Source organism: Maniola jurtina, chromosome 24 (genome assembly GCF_905333055.1).
Source record: "Maniola jurtina chromosome 24, ilManJurt1.1, whole genome shotgun sequence".
Classification (NCBI taxonomy): Eukaryota; Metazoa; Arthropoda; class Insecta; order Lepidoptera; family Nymphalidae; genus Maniola; species Maniola jurtina.
Window position 1 is genome coordinate 1,740,398 of NC_060052.1, and position 18,421 is coordinate 1,758,818.

The following is an 18,421-nucleotide window of genomic DNA, read 5'->3' on the forward strand; positions in this document are numbered from 1 at the left end:
CTTCAAACTGAACAAGTGTAAATTGAAAATTTATAACACCCCCGACAAGTGAAGGTTACAGTAACTAGAAAAGAGGTGATAACTTTCAAACGGCTGAACCGATTTTCGTGGATTATAGCTAAGAACACTCTCGATCAAGCCACCTTTCAAAGAAAAATAAACTAAATTAAAATGGGTTCATTAGTTTAGGAGTTACGATGCCACCCCAGACAGATACACAGATACACACGTGAAACTTATAACACCCCTCTTTTTGGGTCGGGGGTTAAAAATGTCTACTATCTGGTACAGTATAAACGTACAATACACATAGTACATTTAAATATACTTTGTAGAAAGCGACCTAATCCAACCCGGTTCGACCTAACCAATAGGTAACTAATTTGTTCTAATCTGGCAAAATCTGATCCAATCTGGCAGTTACTTTACAAACGTGTCTCTGGCGTGTGGTACGCCCATTAGTGCACCTATGGCCGTAAGTATATTGTAAGACACGTCAGCTTGTGTTCAAACTGCAATATTTTCCACTCTATCGGAATCCCGCTCGACAGCCGGCGCTCAGTGATGTATACCGCGCCTTAGCTCGCTAGGGTTGCCACTGATTTATTTGTTTATCAAATAGTTAAACTCCTCGGTACATTGTGGCAGTCTCAACATATTGCCATTAAATGGCGCTATACGCACCCACACATAATAGGTCATTATTAAAAAAAATTAAAACACGACTGCCCTGTCAAAAAACGAGGTAAAATGTCTCTATCTCATTTTAAAATGGCCCTTTACCATATAGCCGCCAAATTGATAAAAATTTGATTATATTTATGTCACGCGAGATGATGTAAATATTCTAGCGATACCCCATAAGTAAATCTAAATCTTTCCAAGCATTTAGAAGTTACTATGGTAAAGTAAAAAAAGAAAAATCACACTCCTTTTTGTGGGCAGTAGTGTAAAAAGGACCATACAGCTATTTCACATTGAAGCTTGCGACGTAGCTACCTCATAACCAGTGCACCCCGGCCGTAAGTATATTGTAAGACACGACAGCTTGTGTTCAAATTGCAATATTTTCCACTCTATCGGAATCCCGCTCGACAGCCGGCGCTCAGTGATGTATACCGCGCCTTAGCTCGCTAGGGTTGCCATTATTCATTTACTTATCAAATAGTTAAAGCCAACGAAGGTTCTTCTCGATCAATCTATGTCAATTGGGGTGCGGGCCTCGATCATGCGCCACCTTGCCCGGGTATTTACTCAAAGGTGCACTTTACTACCTGATTCAAGACCTGATTGAAGATTGTGTATATTGTAAGACACGACAGCTTGTGTTCAAATTGCAATATTTTCCACTCTATCGGAATCTCATTGTCCGCTCAGTGATGTATACCGCGCCTTATCGCGCTAGGGTTGCCACTGATTTATTTATTTGTCAAATCGACACCAGTAACAGTTTTTGTTATTATTGTAAAAGCGCCTACGGCAAAAATATAGCAATATGAACTTTAATCAACAGCTAAAAATTTTAACTCCCGAGACCGACTGTTCCGTCGTTACTTAATGCCTCTTTAAAAGAAATTATTTTTATACTTTGTATTGGCATTTGAAGTCAGTTTTTCGACCGGTGCATTTTCATTTCCAACCTTGTTTTTCAAAGTCAAATCATTTATTAAAAGTGAGAACCATTACACACGTTTTGATTGTTAATTATTGAATTTGTAAGATAATGAAATATCATAGTAATGGTAATATTAAATAACGTACACCCCATACTAATGTAAAGTTTCGTAGGTAACAACCCTAGCTAGTGTACCTACAATACAATGTACGTTTAAGAAACAGTAAATAAGGCAGGGTGGTTTATTGCAATGAGTTCACGGGGGTGATTATCGAATAGGTACTTTTCACTCGCGATTTCTTTTCCCCGCGGAAGTTTCAAAATGTTCGACATTAAAAGCCTTTCTGCCCTTTTAGAAAAACATTTTATAGGCTCTTTCTTTACATTTAAAGAACTTAAAGGAGTCATTATTTGGAGAACACCGTAAATCCACCAGTCTCGCAAAGAAAGTACTTTTTTATTCAAATACAAGTTAACCCTTGACTGGTATCTTACCTGTTGGTAAGGGATGATGCGATCTCAGATGGAACCATGGTAACTTGAAAGGACAGCAGTTTTAACAGTGTGTATGCGACATTGTACTGGAACGGTAAATCAATCACACTAATATTATAAAGGAGAAAGTTTGTATGTGTGTGTGTATGTTTGTTACTCCTTCACGCAAAAACTACTGGACGGATTGGGCTGAAATTTAGAATGGAGATAGATTATACCCTGGATTAGCACATTGGCTACTTTTTATCCCGGAAAATCAAAGAGTTCCCACGGGAATTTTAAAAACCTACATCCACGCGAACGAAGTCGCGAGCATCAGCTACAATATAGCACTACACAACAATTAATTACTACAATTAATATTACATAAGGTATAATAGAGTGGTGATTAGCTATGCTCGAAGCCGCCAACCAAAACATAGCAGATAGAATAGAAATTATAAATTCGCCAATAGCGCCCTGCAGGGAATCAAACCGGGACCTCCCACCTATAAGACTACAGCGCTAACCACTGCACCAGAGAGTTCGTCTGTAGAGACCTCAACAAGAATTGATAGACCTATCAATTCTTCTAGAGGTCTATCAATTCTTGTTGTGGTTCGGCTATTGGTATTTGGCAAATGATGATTCGTGATTATCGCATATCGTGTGGCCGCGGGTTGCTCTAACCCGAATGGTTGGCTCGAATATTATAAGGATTAAAAAAATCCAGTCGGAACTGTTAGATTTTCATAGATATAATACCACAGCAAGGACTATTCGCTGTTTCAGAATATTGCGTCTACCGGCTGACTGATTTGTCGAACTTATTTAAAAATTCGCCAAAAAAAAACATTTGATTATTCCGAATATTGTGGCCAGCTAATTTGAAGAATGCTGATCTATCTTTAAATTTGTCCGACCTTTAAGGTCGATTCATATCAAGCACGTACCCGTAACACGTGCGTAGTGACGCGCGTAAACCCCTAACACACCGGGTTACGAATACGTCCACGCTTTACGCAAACGGTGTGCCATGTTTCATACAGTTCCATACATTACAACGCAATGGTACGCGCTTACGCAACGCTTACGCAGCCCGTGTGAACGAGCTATAAATCTTTTAGAACCAATTAGAATCCAGATAGCCGGTAGATAGTACGTACCTACCTTACGTACCATTATCAAAATTCTTGTTATCATTTCCTCGTAAAAAATGTCTATATTAATCAGTTAAATAAATAATAAGTATAATATTTACAAAAAACGTTCACGTATTTTAACTTAGATTGGCGGCATTGTATTATTTAACATATTTGCTTAAATTATTTATATACTACGGCTCATAAGCTACCACGTTATTGTACAGAAAACTGGGACGTCCACCAAAACTTAGCTGCATTCTCAATGATCGAAAAATTACCTAATTCCGATATATATTTATTTCATATTTTACATAATATAACGTAGAAAACTGTATGCTATTTTATAAAATATACCCTTGTTTGTTGTAATATTTATTTGTTTTGTCAAATCGAAGATAAATTGTTATTGAAAACAGATTGCTATTATTTAGATGATAGTAGTAATGCAAAGACTCTATAAACTAACTAAGTAGGGAACTAAAGATATTAAGCCTAAATAATGTTAAATGAATAACGTGTTTTAATTGTTATTGTACTGTTTTAGTTTCAAAATGAAAAGTATGCGTAAAACGCAGGTTACTCCAAAGAGTTAGAGGTGCGTACTCAGGATAAACTCACTCATCAGGGGTCTGGGGTTCGATCCTGAGTACGCACCTCTGACTCTTTGGAGTAACCTGCGTTTTACGCATCACACTAATATTATAAAGGAGAAAGTTTGTATGTGTGTGTGTGTGTGTGTGTGTGTGTGTGTGTGTGTGTGTGTGTGTGTGTGTGTGTGTTTGTTACTCCTTCACGCTAAAACTACTGGACGGATTAGGCTGAAATTTAGAATGGAGATAGATTTTGGCCTGGATTAGCACATAGGCTACTTTTTAACCCGGAAAATCAAAGAGTTGCCACGGGAATTTTAAAAAACCCACATTCACGCGAACGAAGTCGCGGGCATCAGCTAGTACTTTACATAAATTTTAAAGTAAAACAGTACAATAACAATTAAAATACGTTATTCGTTTAACATTATTTAGGCACATGACTTAGTATCTTCAGTTACTTAGTTTATAGAGTCTTTGCATTACTGCTATCATCTAAATAATAGCAATCTATTTTCAATAACAACCTATCTTCGATGAGACCTCATAGAAACGTTTGTGAATACGGGTGTAAGACAGTCTCGAAAACCTGTGAGTTATGGTCACTCTATACATTACTAATTACATGGGGTCATAGATTAAGGCCGACAGATAACTCTAGGAATGTTTGTATATCAATCGCTATGTTACATACTATCTTTTACATATCTGTTATTATAATCTTTATGAGTATCAGTCAGTCACATAATGATTCAGTTAATTTATTGTAGTTTTTAATATTTTGTGTGTTTTTATATTTTGGCGATGTTTAATAGTATTTATTTGATTTGTGATTTTTGGCTGATCCAGTATAGAATTATTTTACTTACAAGTTTAGGTATGGAGGAAGGAACTCACTACACTTTTGTTTTTAATATTTTTTTCGCAATGTTAACCACTTTTTGTTTTATTTCTGCTTTTAGGCGAGGTTTCTCAATATAGATTTATTTTAACGACAAGTTTAGATGTTCGGCAAGGAAAGAACTCACTGCACTTATTTTTGTGTGTAAGCAGTTAGCATCTAAACCATTCCAAAGGTTAAAGTAAACGTCAAACGTGGAAACTTCGTGGAAAATGATGAAAAACTCACGCGTATTTGTTTAAGAGCCAGCGCCAGCCAGACCTTCGTTATTTTATAAAAGCTGAAAGTTTCTCTGCGTATTGTCTCCACCACAGGGAGGATCGATCCGCGACTATGAACTTTGGATCATGGTGGCATTGTGAGATAACAAGTAATAAAAGTATAAAAAATCTTACTTCAAAGTATAATTTTTTTCATATTTTCTTAGGAATAGTATTAGAAATCACGTCATGCATTGCCAGACACTTAGTATCGTGGCATCACTTTGCCAGACACCCTTAAACTTTATCGCTCCAATCCATTATCCAAAGTTCATAGTCGCTGATCGTTCCTCCCTGTGTCGGGAAGTGAACGCGGTATTACGCAGGGAAACTTTCAGCTTTTATGAAACAAATGGGCTCTTGGTCTATCCATACTTCCATATCCATACTTCCATAATTCCCTATTGCTTTATAATATTATAAATGCGAAAGTGTGTCTGTCTGTCAGTCTGCTAGCTTTTAACGACCCCACAGTTTAAACGATTCTGACGAAATTTGATACAGAGTTAGCTTATATCCCGGGGACGGACATAGGCTACTTTTATCCCGGAAAATCAAAGAGTTACTACGGGATTCCTAAAGAACCATCCACTTAACCGATTGTGTATGATTGGTACCGAGGTAGCTTGCGTCGTTGTAATAATTGACATAGGCAACTTTTTGTCTCGGAAAATCAAACAGTTCCCACGGGATCTTTAAAAACCTAAATCTATGCGGTCGAAGTTACGGGCATCCTCTAGTTTGTTACTATTTTCGAAAAAGAGTTCGATTTTCAAAATACAGAGGTTCTCAAAGCCAGAGCTACAGGTGCGCGTTGACCTAGCTGAAATTCCGGCGAGCGAATCGCCGCCACCAACTTAGGGCAGCCCAGTTGGTCCGTGGAATTCATATTGTGAAGACGTTACATAGGTTTTCCGCGGGAAATCGTAAAATGTTTGTTAGTTTGACTGAAAAACTTTGAAAAGTCTTATATGGTTTTGTCTTTTCGGAAGTTTCGAGTAAGTGAGAATTGTTAAAACAATTGAGTTGATTTTAGTGGAAGTTGGACGAAATATTTTTTTCATTTTTTTTGGATCCTGCTGGAGGCTCTTTTTGTGAGGAGTTGCTACTGATGTGAGTACTTTTGGAAAAAATTCCTGAAATTTGAAAAAATAATAATTGTGTTTTATCTTATATTTTAATTAAGTATACTATGTGTGTATATATTTATATACATACTATATATTTAATGGTATGAAAAAGTATAATTATTTATTGAATTATTATCCGAAAAAGTTATTAATTAATTAGTTATATTTAAGTATAGAACAATTACTATTATATAGACTGTTGAAGTTGTATTATAATATATCACTATTATAATGTATCACTATGTATGTATTTTTTCATTCATCGTGATAAATTCGTTGCTGGCATATTACTGAGTACAGGTCTCCACTCAGAATGAGAAGAGTTTAGGCCGCAGTCCGCTACGCTGGCCAAGTGCGGATTGGCAGACTTTACACATCTTTGAGAACATTAAGTATGAGAACTCTATGAAGATTCCCATACGATGTTTTCCTTCACCGTTAAAGTGATATTTTCATTACTTAAAACGCACATTACTCCGTAAATTTAGAGGTGCGTGCCCGGGATCGAACCCCTGACCTGCGAATCGGAGACAGATGTCTTTACCACTGGGCTATCACGGCTCTGATTTTTATGAATGTTAATTTTTTTTTCTCTAAGTACTTAATCATTTGAATGTATTATAAATTAATTCAGAGCTTAATAGATAAGTAAGTGTGTTGAAAGAAAACTGCGCCACTCTCAAAATTTTCCTACTTTATTTCAGGTGTCAGTTGTTTTAAGCCATAAATATTCAACTTTACTTACCGAATAAATACTTTGGTAATTAGATTTCGTGGACTTTTACAAGGCGGTCACAGATTCGATTACTCAGCGCTGAGCATCAAAATATTCTGTGGTTTTGCTTGCTTTAACGGTGAAGGAAAACATCGTGAGGAAACCTGCATGCCTCAAAGTTCTCCATAATGTTCTCGTGCGTGCGTGGTGGTGCGTGGAGTCTGCCAATCCGCACTGGGCCAGCGTGGCAGACTATGGCCTAAACCCTTCTCATTCTGAGAGGAGACCCGTGCTCAGTAGTGGGCTGGCGATGGGTTTTTCATGATCACAGAACAAAGGTAGTTTCGGCATCAGTGATTATTATGCGGGTTCCTTTTTCATAGGAACTCAGCTCGCTGCACGTCGCCGCCGTCGAAACTGTCAGTCAGATTGAGATTGATGTCAGATTGAGATTGACGTCATATTGAGATTGTTATCAGATTGAGTTTCAACCGTGGCGCGCAGCGAGCTGAGTCCTTATGAAAAAGTACCCCGGATGGGTTGAAACTAGTCGGACTTACATCGAGTAAATCAATGATCATGATGAATAGAAGAGTGAATAGGCATCTTCTAGGCAAGCGCGCTCTATCTAGACTTAATCATGCAGGTCTGATTGCAGCCAAGTACTAGTGTATAAATTAAAAAAAAAAATGATGAAATCTACGTAATGTAAACTACTAACGACCCACCCCGGTTTCACCCGGGTAGCTTTTTACGATTTTCGTAAGGATCTCTATTTAAAAAAAAAAAAAAAATATAGCCTATGTTGCTCAGGATTAATGTAGTTTTCTACCGATGAAAGAATTTTAAAAATCAGTACAGTAGTTCCAGAGATTACTTCCTACAAATAAACCCACAAACTTTACCGCTTTAGGTATAGTAAAGAAGTATAGATAAATCGATAAAAAACTCACAAAGACAGTTAATACAGCGTTGAAGTAATGTATAGTAAATACCCGACAATCATCTAAGCAAATATGTATTAGCAATTTGCCATGATGACATAATATATAAGCTTGCACATATAAATTGGACACTATGGCAACAAGATGACAAAGGTTATATTTGCGTATCAGAAATCACTATAGGTATTTGTAGAGATCAAAGATTAATAATCTTTTTACTAACTACAGATTGGACTTGATGTTAAAGTCACTCATACGTCAAAAAGAAAAAGTTATTTGGCTATTTCCACGCCATTTTTCGACAAATTACGTCCATATTATAAAAAATGCGAATGTGAATGGTTGTTTATTTATTGGTTTATTGGTTTGTCCTTCAATCACGTCGCAATAGAGCAATGGATGTTTTGCATAAGTATATTTAAAGACCTGGAGAATGACATTTCATCCTGGAAAATCAAAGTGTTCCGCGGGATTTTTCAGAAACCTAAACCCACGCGAACGAAGTCGCGGGCGTCAGCTAATGTTTTTCATATATCCGATCTGCATTAGAAAATAATATCTGTAGCGTTAGGTATTCGTAGTGACTGACACTGACGCTGGGTATTTACGTTATTTTACGTTTTTAGAACGCCAGAAAACATTGCCAAAATTTTCGCCCTTGTCACTTTCAAAAGATTTTCCATTATTCCGGCATTTTGTAAGCGGTCTGTGTATAAAGGTGAACGCACACTTATCTGAGCCAAACGCATCGAACGAGTCGAACAAAACGAATTTTAGAATTCTCTCAGTGTTATGCTTCGTCCGCGTGGATTTTCGTTTTTTTAAATCCAATGGAAACTCGTCGATTTTCTGGGATGAAAAGTTGCCTATGATAATTTCCGGGATGCAAGCTACCTCTGTACCAAATTTCGTATAAATTGGTAAAATGGATACGTCTTTAAGAATCTCTTGGGAACTATGTCCGTCCCCGGGATGTAAGCTAACTTTGTACCAAATTTCATTTAAATCCGTTAAACTAAAAAAGCTTGGTCGTGAAAAGCTAGCAGACAGACAAATAGATAGACAGACACACTTTCGCATTTCTAATATTAGTTTGGATGGATTTTTGTGTAAAGATTTGATATAAAATGCCCTTGATCTTACAAATAGCACAGACGAAAGTGGGGTTTATTCATAGTGCACTCCATCCAAGCAAACGCAGTTTGGCTCTCATTTGAATACTAACCAATCAAACTCAATGAAATTTTGCAGATACCTACTCGAACCATTCTAGGAACTTCAATGTCTGTGGTTTTCCAGATTTCTATTAAAATATTCAGTTTCAAAGTAACACGTTCTCAAGTACGTATCATATTTTTAGGGTTCCGTACCTCAAAAGGAACAAAAAAAAATAAAAACGGAACCCTTATAGGATCACTTTGTTGTCTGTCTGTCTGTTTTACGAAAAACCAGCAAATAACGAACTTTTTTTTTGCTTGACTGCAATCTCACCTGGTAAGTGATGATGAAGTCTAAGCGAGTCTAAGTCTAATGGAGATAGATTATACCCTGGATTAGCACATATGCTACTTTTTATCCCGGAAAATCAAAGAGTTCCCGCGGGATTTTGAAAAATGTAAATCCACGCGGACGAAGTTGCGGGCATCTTCTAGTTAATAATAATTTATCGTAAATTTATGTTATGTAAATAGCGTATGCTGTCATCTGTCCATGTAATGCGGGTCTGCCAAGTGCCAACACTGCGCTTGCGAGGTCACCATTTCAGCACCTTCAGACCTCAAGATACTTAAAAACTATACATATACACCGTACGCGCGGGCTAGAACCTCAATCAATCGATTTATTTGATCTTTTAGATCTTGTGGTAGTTATCTACTCATAAAAATCGGTTTATATTCCTATTTGATCCACCAGGTGTGGTAATAGTATCTATACTAATCTATACTAATACTAATACTAATACTAATACTAATAATAAATAAAATTGGAGTGTCTGTCTGTAATTTCGAAATAACTACCTCATATTAAGCTCATATGGTTATTTGAACGATACCATAACTGAATCACACGTTTTTAAAATTTTTGTCTGTCTGTCTGTCTGTCTGTCTGTCTGTCTGTCTGTCTGTCTGTCTGTCTGTCTGTCTGTCTGTTTGAAAAGGCTAATCTTTGGAACGGCTGAACCGATTTTGACGGGACTTTCACAGGCAAGTAGAGGATTGACCAGGGCGTAAAATAGGCTACTTTTTTAACCGACTTTCAAAAAGGGAGTTGTGTTTTTCTACCTATGTACACCGAAATCTCCGAGATTTCTGAACCGATTTGCATCATTTCTTTTTTAATCGATAGAGGAACTTTGCGACATTGTTTCATAAAAAATTTGGAGTCCAACTCCTCAATCCTGAAGCTGCAGGGGATCTGACCAATCCACGCGGGCGAAGCTGCGGGCATCAGCTAGTGTTTAAATAAATCATTGCGGCCTTCAGAAGCCGAAGCTAAAAAAATAAATACGTGTTTGTTTTTCCGGTATAGATCATTGTACTTGTGATATCAAAGCGAAGATCTATCACCGAACTAATAACCCGCCCCGGCTTCGCACGACTAGCACTGATCTTCTAACAGTCGGATGACTTTCGGTTATATATTACCCGACTGCGGCAAAGCCAAAAGGAAGGGTTATGATTTTAGCAGTCTATGTATGTGTGTGTGTATGTTTGTATCCGGAGTCTGTGTGTTCCACTGCACCGTAGCGCCTAAACTACTGGGCTGATTTTGATGAATGAGATGTCAATCGATTCGTCGTAAAGGTCTGGGTGACATAGGCTACATTTTATATGAAAAAATTGATCTAACGGATGTTACATGAAAAAAAGTGGGGATCTCCAAATTTTTTTTTGCTATTGTATCAAATGGAAGAGGGGAAAATTCTGAGTTCATAAATATAAATGTACTACAACATTAAAATATAACAAGAGACAGAAAAACAATTTTACTATAATATTTCAGCGTTTATTAAGACGATCCCAGTCGGGTTTTAGTTTTCAACTTTGTTTTGTAATAATATTTTTTAAGATATATGTATCTTTGCGTGTACTTTACACCTACCTATGTCGTACAAAATGATACCTAAGACTTGGACTCTCTGTCACTCGTTTCATACATTCGTTGTTCCAATTTCATTTGAATATTAAGCAACCAAAGTACATGGAATTTTGCAGACATATTTTAGAAACTAATATCTATGTCTGTGGTTTTCCAGATTTCTGTTAAAATATTCGGTTTCAAAGTTACGCGATCTTAAAAAATTTCATACAAATCTTTGAGCCACTGTAATTTTAAAACTACATATTTTTAGAAAAATCTAAAACACCACAGACACAGATATTAGTTTCTAGAATATGTCTGCAAAATTTCATGGACTTGGGTTGCTTAATATTCAAATGAAATTGGAACTACGATTGTATGAAACGAGTGACGGAGAGAGCCCTGTTAAGTATAGATTTTGCGAAGTGTTACGTTATGTAAGTACTTTTGACATGATCGTGGGGACCATTGATGTTGGAAAAGTCACCTCTGCTGTGTTATAGAGCGAAAATAGCGGGTCAAATCTCAAAATGTATGCATTATAATATGCCCATATCATTGTACTCAACAAATAGGTAATGTTTTATTCCTTTGACTAGATAAGTATGAATCTTCTTCAATCAAATCCGCGTCTACGTTTTTTATAACCTCTTAAGCCTTGATAAACATTGTTTTTGTTATTTACCAGTTTTTGCTATCAGTCTGCTGTAGTCATACAAAATAATAGTATGTAGTTATGTAGGTACTTAAATACACTTGAGTTTGTAATAGGTACTACTAGCTGATGCCCGCGACTTCGTCCGCGTGGATTTATGTTTTCCGAAAACCCGCGGGAGCTCTTTGAGTTTCCGGGATAAAAATTAGTTTATGGGCTAATCCAGGATTTTATCTGTCTCTGTTCCAAATTTCAGCCAAATCCGTCTAGTAGTTTTTATGTGAAGGAGTAACAAACGTACACACACATACACACAAACTTTCGCCTTTATAATATTACTAGCTGACGCCCGCGAATTCGTCCGCGTGGATTTATGTTTTTCGAAAACCCGCGGGAACTCTTTGATTTTCCGGGATAAAAAGTAGCTTATGGGCTAATCCAGGATTTTATCTGTCTCTGTTCCAAATTTCAGCCAAATCCGTCTAGTAGTTTTTATGTGAAGGAGTAACAAACATACACACACATACACACAAACTTTCGCCTTTATAACATTAGTGTGATACGAAGTTGAAAGTAAAGGCATGGAAAAATCTTATGATCCTACTGCTATTTCTTAATATAAGTGTAAATTAAAAATTTATAACACTCCCAACAAGTAAAGGTTACAGTAACTAGAAAAGAGCTGATAACTTTCAAACGGCTTAACCGATTTTCTTGGCTTATAGCTAAGAATTCTCGATCAAGCCACCTTTCCAACAAAAAAAAAAACTAAATTAAAATCGGTTCATTAGTTTAGGAGCTACGATGCCACAGACAGATACACAGATACACACGTCAACCTTATAACACCCCCCTTTTTGGGTTGCGGGTTAAAAATAGGTATAGAAATTGATATTTTTATATATTTATGAAATTATGTTATGCTTGCGCAGATCGCTTGCGCATGCTTAACTGAACGTGTGTGACAGGCGTAATAGGCAGAGAGCTGAAATTTTTACAGAACGTGTACATGCATTGCCGCTATAACAAGAAATGATAAAAATTTCAAAATGGCCACAATGAAAATTTAAAAAAAAAACTAAAGTGTTATTTCTCATGCGATGGTAAGGAAACCTTCGTGTGCAAATCAACTCGCACTTGACCGATTTTACTAACATAGTTATTACGTAAGGAAAAAATGCGTTCCTCTTCGTAAAAATGCTATCATGCCAAAGTAATCTTTATTAACGCCGATACGCAAACCATATCGGTGTTATCAACGATAGTAAAACACGTCATAATCACCATCAAAATTGTATGTTAATGACGCACAGATTTTAACAAAATTAATATGCACATACATCGCAGTTCGCGAAAGTTAGGGAACTTCTAACTAAACGTCGAGGCTTACGCAAGGTAGCCATAAAGTAGCACTATTTTTCAGGGTTCCGTACCTCAAAAGGAAAAACTGAACCCTTATAGGATCACTTCGTTGTCTGTCTGTCCGTCGTGTCTGTCAAGATACTGATAGGGTACTTCCCGTTGATCTAGAATCACGAAAGGCAGGTAGGTAGATGTTATAGCACAAGTTCAGGAATAAATCTGAAAACTGCGAATTTGTGGTTACATCATTTAAAAAAATTAAAATGTGTTTCAATTTTCAAAGTAAGATAACTATACCAAGTGGGGTATCATATGAAAGGGTTTTACCTCTACATTCTAAAACAGATTTTTATTTAGTTTTATGCATAATAGTTTTTGATTTATCGTGCAAAATGTTGGAAAAAATACCCGAGCACGGAACCCTCAGTGCGCGAGTTTGACTCGCACTTGGCCGATTTTTTTGTTAACTAACCGATCCAGTTTACGTTTCTTTGAAAATAGACACTCTTTTCTTTGAAGCTACGGCCACACCTGCGCATCAAGAACGCGGGATGTGGGATCTGATCGCTTTGGTTGCGCAGGCTTGGATGACGCTTTACACTAAAGTCACAAAATTCTCGTCCGTCCATTGTGGTTTACCCCAACGTTTCTACTTTGTATTTTAAGCTTTCTATTATAAAAGTCAGACTGTCCTTCAACTTGTCACTTTTAATTCTTAAATAAACATAAAACGATATAAAAGCTGAGCCGTGGCCTATTTCATGAATAATTCAAGAAAAGATTATCATGTTGTTTCTATAAGAATAATAAATAGTAGGATTTATTCTAATAGTCAACTAATAAAAATTTATACACCACTTATACATGGCCTATCTAAATCCATCAGTCTACATTATGTTCTGTAGGTACCTCATTTTTTTTTAGTAGCAAAACTGTTTTATGTCTAACTAGAGCCTTTCCTGCCCGCAGCTTTATCCGCGTGGATTTCGGCTTTTTTAATCCCATAGGAACTCTTTGATTTTCCGGGATAAAAAGTAGCCTATGTCCTGCCCCGGGATGTATCCCAAGTCTGTACCACATTAAAATCGGTTCAGCGGTTGGACCGTGAAAACGTATCAGAAAGACAAATAGACAGACAGACACACAGTTCGCTCGAATTGAACGATTATGTTGATACATAATATACCTAAACACAATCTAATACCAATAACTTTAAATACTTGTAGTGTTAGTGATTTAGTATTTTTCAAACCCGCAATGTATAGCGTGCAAAACTCGGGGTTAATGCACCGCTTACGACGTGGCACTGACGCCACGGTGCCCGCGGCACCTATCTACACAACGTTCGCTGACTTCTAACGTCAGTCACATGTTTTATTTGCAGTACATGCCAGTTTTTAAGAACTACAAGATTTTTTGTGGTATCTTATCATTATCATAAAGGTTTGTATAGGTACAGTTCGTTCATCAGGCATTCTTGAGCATCTAACAAAAAGTTGAAATTCCTATTGGATGCCTCAAATATGCCCTTCACATCTCGGCATTTCAAGTCAGTTTTTTCAAAAGAATTTTTCTGTTCTACCAAATTTTCCTATCTGCTTGAACATTTCTTATGGTATTATTATGAATAGCTTAGTGTTTGTGCGTAGGCGGGTATCGGAAAGTACATAATGCTTACAAAAAGCGGGCATACTCAAGACCCTTGTCTTGTCCCCGAGATATGTCAGGTGCAAAACCCGAGACCGAGCCCACCTTTGTGGTCTAACTATGTTTACCGTGCCATTCACTAAGCTCATAGTACTAATGCCAGAGATTGCAAATATGTCTTATGGTATCTTATTATTATTTTGAAGACTTCCCTGGTGCAGTGGTAAGCGTTATCCATACTAATATTATAAATGTGAAAGTGTGTCTGTCTGTCTGTCTGCTACCTTTTCACGATCCAACAGTTTAACCGATTTTGATGAAATTTGGTACTGAGTTAGCTTACATCCCAAGGAAGGACATAGGTCACTTTTTATCCCGGAAAATGAAAGAGTTCCGACGAGATTCTTAAAGCCCATCTGTTTAACCGATTTATGTGAGGTACAGAGGTAGCTTGCATTCCGGAAATCGACATTAGCAACCTTTTATCCTGGAAAATCAAAGGATTCCCACAGGATTAAAGAAAACTAAATCCACGCAGAAGAAGTCGCAGGCATCATGTGGTTTTATAAGTTTTATAAGTGGGAGGTCCCCGATTCGATTTCTGGCAGATTACATTACATGCATTATCCTCTCTTTAAGATTATATTACAGAAACATGCAGGTTCGTTTCTCGGTGAGTTAAATTAATTGTTACTTACTGTACCATAAAAATAACAATGTGGAATTAAGTTAATTGAATAATTGAGCGAATCATATTTATTGTATACCACATACCACAAAACAAAAAAGATACAGAAAAACTTTAATAGAGCAATTTAAGTACATTTTGACGGGTTTATCGCTGTGTAACAATCAGTTATAGACAACGAACGGCGTAATAGAACACTACGTACTTATACAGGGTGTTGGATAAATATGTCCGTAACATCCCGCTCAGCTGAGGCTGGCACCAGTGCGTAGATGTCCCAAAAAAAGGAGCCTCGTAGCATGAAGACCGTGGGAGGTATGAGGACTTAAAGAATTTGTTTGAAACCCTAATGTGACAACCCTGCAAACAGCTGATCGTGGAAATGAATTCGTGAAAAACTTATGAGAACTCGAAAGACCGTTTGAACGTTTGTCAAGTACCTAGCAGAGACAACGAAACCTTTAGCACTATATTTGGTGATAGAGAGAGGGGATTTTTGAAAATTCAATCCCCAAAGAAGTAAAACAGGGGTTTTTTTTTAAAAAATTGTAAGAATGTTAGCCATTTTAATCATAATTAACATTTCCCTTTCCCCCCAACTAAGCGTAAAGCTTGTGCTAGGAGTGGGACAATAGTGCAACGGCTGGGGTTTGAACCGCCGACCTTTCAGATTTCAGTCCGCTCCTATAACCGTTGAGCTATTGAGGTATATTTTAAATTTGTGTTGTCTACACGGACGAAGTCGCGAGCATATGCCAGTATAATCTTATACAAAAAAGTGACTTGCTACAGAGGGTGCTAATGCCCCACACATTAGCGTTCGAGTAACATTTTCCAAGAACCATGGGAAAAGGCGCGAACAAAGAATACGATTTTCTATAGAAACGGGCGTGGGTTATAATAAAAAAGGTCATTGTCATTAGTATGCATGCTACTTTAATGTTAAAAGCAAAAGTGTTTCTTAGAAATAAGCCTTACTTCGCGGAAGGTGGGCTTTTTATGAAAAAATACCTAGGTACTTTGTATAGCATACACAAGGGTTGTGTGGCCTAGATGTGGTTGGGACACAGTCTACGCTTGTTTACAGAAGATACGTCACGTTACGTGTAAATGTGAAAATTCCGTACGTATAACATAAATTCAAAATTTAAAACCCCGACACAAAACTCTCTAAAAAGTAAATAACTTTCAAACGGCTGAACCGATTTTCTTGGATTATAGCTAAGAACACTCTCGATCAAGCCACCTTTCAAACAAAAAAAAAAACTAAATTAAAATCGGTTCATTCGTTTAGGAGCTACGATGCCACAGACAGATACACAAATACACGTGTGTATTTGTACAAATACACACGTCAAACTTATGACACCTCTCTTTTTGGGTCGGAGGTTAAGAATGAAATCTTTCGGGACAAATTAATGTACTCGAAATGCAAGCTGTGCCTTTCATCAGAGTCGGTTAAACGGATAAGCCGTAAAAAGCTAGTGGACAAACAGACAGCCACATTTTCGCATTTTTATTATCAATTATCAAGAAACCGCGGACGGACTGAAATCAGACAGGTCGTGGATAGAAACTTTGAAGCTTTTGTACTGTGTTGAATAGAAATCAAACTTTTATTCATTCAAACTTTACAAAAGACACGTCAACTACCTTGTAGGCTAAATAAAAGTCCATTCTTTGTTGGAGGTGAAGAGGAATGAATACCTAGTTGTTTCGCCTACGACTTCATTCCTATATTATATTTCTTACATTTTTCTTGGAATTTTCCGAACATTTTAAAGACTTTTCCGAACTTTATAAGTTGTTTTCAAAAAAAATCCGCAGTTTCGTGATATTTACAGAATGATATCTAGGCTACTTTTTATATCATTTTATTTTTATCTGGAATTCTTTATTGCACACACAAACGTATACATAACACACTGTACTTGAGGGTGCAAAGGCGGCTTTATTTTTAAAGCAATCTCTTACAAGCAACCTTTGGTGAATCTTTTACTTCAAAAAATCAAAGAGTTTTAAACAACACCTATAATACACGACAGGTCGAGATGGCAATTGGGGTATGAGGCGGGGGGATGCCCCACACATCCGCACGTCACCCGCGCTCACCCGCAGCGGGTTAGTTCGGGGGCTGTGCGGGTGTGCGGGGCGTTCTCACCCCGGTTGCCATCTCAACCTGTCGCGCACTGTCCACGGACACAGTCACAGGCATCAACTAGTAAATCAAAAAAATTCCACGCGGTAACAAACTGAGGCCAAAGTATATTGCTATTTTAGTCATTGGATGATATTTTAGTACAAATCATTAACCTTTTGGCTAAAGCAGGTGCTCTATCTAAGGCCCGGGACACATCACTACGTTGCGTCGCGTCGCCTCGCCGTTGTAATAATATTATATTGCGGAGAAATGCGGAGGCATCACTATTCACTACCTATCACTACCCATATTATAAACTAGCTGATGCCCGCAGCTTCGCCCGCGTGGATTGGTCAGATCCCCTGCAGCATCAGGACTGAGGAGTTGGACTCCAAATTTTTTATGAAAAAATGTCGCCTCTATCGATTAAAAAAGAAATGACGCAAATCGGTTCAGAAATCTCGGAGATTTCGGTGTACATAGGTAGAAAAACACAACTCCCTTTTTGAAAGTCGGTTAAAAAAGTAGCCTATGTTACTCCCTGGTCAATTCTCCACTTGTCTGTGAAAATCCCGTCAAAATCGGTACAGCCGTTCCCAAGATTAGCCTTTTCAAACAGACAGACAGACAAAAATTTTAAAAACGTGTGATTCAGTTATAGTATCGTTCAAATAACCATATGACCTTAATATGCGGTAGTTATTTCGAAATTACAGACAGACACTCCAATTTTATTTATTAGTAAAGATGCAAAAGTGTGTTTATTTGTTCTTCAATCACTTCGCAACGGAGCAACGGATCAACGTGATTATTGCATAGGTATTAAAGACCGGAAGAGTGACACAGGCTACTGTATCCAGGAAAATCAGAATTCTCATAGGTTGTTTAAAAACCTAAATCCACGCAGTCTCGAAGTCGTGGACAAAGCTAGTAAATCATAAAAAAAATCCGTGTGCTGAAAAACGTGAGGCCAAATTATTGTTATTTTAGTCATCGGATGATATTTTAGTACAAATCGTTAACCTTTTGGCAAAAGCAGGTGTTCTATCTAAGGCCTGGGACACATCATTACGT

The 18,421-nt window shown here is 37.3% G+C and overlaps 1 protein-coding gene across 1 annotated transcript in view; it reads left to right on the forward strand.

The window, feature by feature from the left end:
• Positions 1–5,915: 5,915 nt before the first annotated feature.
• LOC123877640 (5-hydroxytryptamine receptor 1-like) overlaps positions 5,916–18,421 on the forward strand; it is a 129,391-nt gene continuing 116,885 nt past the window's right edge. The window contains exon 1 of the mRNA XM_045924471.1: positions 5,916–6,098. The gene's annotated coding sequence lies outside the window, so the exon portion shown is untranslated. The remainder of the gene's footprint in view (positions 6,099–18,421) is intronic.